Source organism: Rattus norvegicus, chromosome 1, assembly GCF_021556685.1.
Source record: "Rattus norvegicus strain SHRSP/BbbUtx chromosome 1, alternate assembly SHRSP_T2T, whole genome shotgun sequence".
NCBI classification, from domain to species: Eukaryota; Metazoa; Chordata; class Mammalia; order Rodentia; family Muridae; genus Rattus; species Rattus norvegicus.
The window spans coordinates 154656636-154660961 of record NC_141534.1 but is presented as its reverse complement, the minus strand read 5'-3'; the positions used below and the strand labels follow the sequence as shown (position 1 = coordinate 154660961).

General features: G+C 44.5%; 1 non-coding gene across 1 annotated transcript; it reads right to left on the bottom strand.

The window, feature by feature from the left end:
* Positions 1-3881: 3881 nt before the first annotated feature.
* Positions 3882-4013, bottom strand: LOC120100413 (small nucleolar RNA SNORA17). Its single transcript, XR_015655944.1, has one exon. It is a non-coding gene; the product is annotated as a small nucleolar RNA SNORA17 (small nucleolar RNA).
* Positions 4014-4326: the final 313 nt, after the last annotated feature.

Here is a 4326-nt window from a genome sequence, read left to right as displayed (position 1 = left end):
AAACTTATATTTTAGTTTTCTATCTCAATTCTGTGCACTTAACCTGTATTACACTGCCTAAAAGAAGGGGCCGCTCTTGTTTTGCTGGAGAGATTAGCAAAGCTTCCAGTTGTGGAGAATAAGATCACCAAAGCTGTGAAAGTCCATTACTTAGAAAGACCCATGGGATTTTACTTTTGTGTGATAATTTGACATTGCTTTGTTGCTACAATAGATCATTTTTAATCTCACATCCTCATAACCCAATAAGTATTTATTGCATGCCTGTCCAACCTTAAGGAGACATGTTCAGTTGATGTCCTCCTGAAGAAATATCTGAGGTACTGTATGTGAACAAATCACATATTTGGGAGTTGTTCACAGAAAACGTCTAAAATATCAATCAAAATAGTTAAGATTAAGGGCAAGTAGGACTCTCAGCATGAGTAGGAAACTCAAAGACAATGTAAACAATGCCACCACGTTACTCATCTCTCTCTCACCACAAAAAAGGAAGGTGTATGTTAATTCTTTAATTGCCACATCTCTTAATTAAAAAATGCTTCTTGATACATTGACTCGACATTGCTGCCATTCTGGTGTCTGATATCCTAGAATATACTTGTAGATGAGAAATGTGTACTGAAAAACAGTGTCACAGAGTAGTGTGATGAATAAGCCAACTTATGTTGTCTTGTGGTAAATAAAACATTTCACACTCCCGAAATATTGATAATGACTGGACATAACTCTAGTTCACTCCATCAGAGTGGTAAGAGTGATGAAACATTCATCTTTGTGATTCAAATCTGGTTCCAGCACATTAGAAGGGAGTGGGGGCAAATCTGAATAGCAATCACAGATCCTCTCTGTTCTCATGTGACTGGAAAAATTGCAGCAACTCATTTTATCAGACCAGTGCTAATTCAGAATATACTACATCCTTGCCTTGCAAGCACACTCTGTTCTAACAGAAATCAAATGTAGGAGTCTGCCAGCAACCCCAGTTTAACACGAGCAAGGGTGCTGGATGAATCATAAGTCCAAGTTTCTCAATAATTCAAGTGCCAGCAGCACCACATTTGTTACAAATTCTCAGTTTTGTTTGAGATTTCTAAAGACACCTCACCCACCCATATTGGTGAGAAATCCAACATCAAACTACTTGGAAGACATTTGGTATAGTTTCCTTTCAGATTTCCTGCATGATGCAAGAACTCTGGCAGGACAGGGGAGTGGTAGGAAAAGTTATGAAGTGGTACTTCCCAGGCATTAAAAATCAAGCAAGGAAAGGAATGCTGTGTACCTTTGCTGGTTATCCACACTCTTTGGGTGTATGATACATTGAAAGTCTATGGTTCTAAAAGCTGGGGTTGAGTCTCCTTGTTTAGTGCTTAACCAAGGCCTTCAGCTTTCAGAGGTGAATCAACCTCTCCTTCACAACATTTCCCAAGGCCACACTTATCAGTCAATCCTATATTTCTCTTACTCTTTACTGCAGAATCCAATCAGAAATGGGTTCTCATTCACTTTAACCCAAAATTAAAAACAAAAGGGACTTCTGCTTTCTTTGTTCTAGAAGGAGAAAGTTCAGTCATGTCGTTGGAATTAGACTCAGCCTTGATAATTTTTTTCTCTTTTTAACTTTTTATTGTTTTTTTTTTGTGAACTTCACATCATATAGCCCAATCGTACTCATCTCCCTCTCCTCTTGTCCATGCCCCTCTACCCTTCCAACAACTCCCCCAAACAGAGAAAAATATCTTGTTGTGGAAGCTGTAATGCATCACAGTGTGTCCCCCAGTATACCCTTCTGTTCACACTCCTTTGCTTGCAGATGTTCGGTGCAATGATTCATTGATCTGGTTCAAGGCCTCTGACTTTAGCTCTACCATCGATACTGAAATGTTACCTAGACTTCTCTCAGAAACCCTGTTGATGCCCTGTGTTGTGGAGATCCTGTAGTTTTAGATTTGTAGGATGGGCCCTTTATGTACCCCAGCATTCATTAATAGGATAGATGTTATGGTGGACCAATTCAAACTCTGACTGTGGACCTGAGAGGAATCTGAACTTGTGAGCCCACTAGTGCTACTGCTTTCATGTTTTCAGGGCCTGCTCACCTACAGCCCCGGTGACCAGGGCCAGCTTTACCCTGCTGCTCAGGTAAGGTGCAAGGCCTGCTCTCCTGAGACTTATAGTTAGTGATGGACATGGTCAGTTCTTCTACATTCATGACCCTGGGGTGAACTCTCTGCTCTCCAGGGCCTACTCTAAGTGTTGAGGAATGAGGGCAACTCTCCCTCATCCATACTGCAGCACAGCAGACAAATTGTGGAGTCAGCTTTCCCACTCTCACACCCTTGGGGCTATCTCACTCATGCCCCTTGCCCTCAGCTCTATTTTGCTACACAGGTGAGATACAGGGCCAGCTTTCCCAAATGCTGCAGCAGGTGAGGGGCAGGGACAGCTTTCTTGCCCTCATGACCTCATAGGAGCCACCTCTTCCAACTGCCTATGGTAAGGGCAAAAAGAGGGATGGGGACCACTCCCTTTTGGATATCGCTTCACAACAGACAAAAGGCAGGGCTGTATCTCTCCCACTCATGCCCTCAGGACAGCTAACCCTACCACCCCCACATCCAGAGAGAGCTGTACTTTACTGCCCAAATGAAGTATGGCCTACTCTCCTGAATGCTGCAGCAGGTAAGGGGCAGGGAAGTTCTCCCTCTCTGATGACCTCAGTATCAGCTTTTCTGCCTGCCATAGATGGTAAAAGGCAAGGAGGTACAAGGCAGAGAAGGGGCAGGACCAGCTCTCAGACTTTCATATCCTCAAGACTAGCTCACCCAGACGTATCAACCCCACCACAAAAGTCAGCTCTAATGTACTACCCAGGTGAGGCATAGACTTTGCTCTCCCAAGATGATGAGGGGCAGGTATAGCTCTCCTGCTCTCATGACCCCAGGGCCAGGTCCCCTGCCTTCTGTAGGTGGTAAGAGGCTAGAGTGAAGAAGAGCATCTCTATCCACACTGCTACAAAAGAAAGGAGTGTGGTAGAGCCAGCTCTCCCATGCTTATATCCTCAGGGTCAGAGCACCCACAACACCAGAAATATACAGACCCACTCTCCTGAGTACTTCAGGTGGCCAGGGATGGGAGTCAGATTTTTAGTTCTCATGCCCCTTAGGGCAGGCTCTCCCATGACTTCTAGGTGAGGGATGGAGCTAGTTCTTCACAGCCTTCAGACCTTAGTATGTCCCCAGGTAGCAGGCAAGACCAAGGATATCCTCCTGGAGTTTGGTGGTAACAAAGCACTGTTGCTATAGGACCATGGACCCAGGCATAGCCTTCAGTGGTAGCACAAGCCAGGCCCTCACCATGGTCCCAGTTGGCATCACTAGCTACTCACATCAAGCTACTCCTCACTACCCTTGCGAGATCTGAGTTTTGTCTCTATTGTGCTTACATCCTTCTGTTTCTCTTTCTCTCTCATTTCTCCTCCTCTTAGTGGCACCCAGGGTCTCTGAGTATCTAGGTCATTCCAGGAATGGTCTTGAAAGTGCTATGCCCTGCTTTTACCTTATGCCACAGGCAGGAGTCATCTCCAGTATGGTCTCCCAGCCCTCACCAGGCATGTGCAGCACTGGATTGGTTGTCATCTCAGGCTAGTTTCCTCTTGAGGCCACATAGTGCCATTCTGGTGGAACTTTAAGGCTTGCTTCTTTCTCTGACTGCCCAATTGCCCCCTTACAAGGGTCAAGGGTTATCTTTCTCAATCTCTGACTCCAGGGCCCACCGTCCCAAGTGGGGCTCTTCTTGTCTACAACTTGCTCTTAGCCTTGGAACTCATCCATGACTACATGGTGCTGTTCTGGTAGTCTTCTCAGGGTTCCTGTTTCTCTGTTAGGCTACTAATCATTCAGATGTTCACAGGTTAGAACACTGAGTGTAGACATAGCCTTTCTCCTCTCTGCCACCTACTGATGCATATGCAACACAGCAGTCATGCCAGCAAAGCCTCTAGGCACAGGACATTTGGGTACTTTCAACCTCCTGTTGTTGACCTATTTACTTACGATAAAATTGAGGAAAAGTGATTTGAAGTAAAGGGTGCTAGAAAGGTGGCAATGCCAAATCCGTGACCACTACTGAAAAGACTGTAAGGAGACATAGCATGGTGGCACATGCCCTTAGTTTCAGCTGCTTGGGAGACTGGACTGAGAGAAACAAATGATCCCAAAAGAATCTGACTAGCCTGGACATCAAAGTGAGACTCCCATTAAAAATAACAATAGCAATAATAATAATAATAATAATAATAATAATAATATAACAGATGAAAAA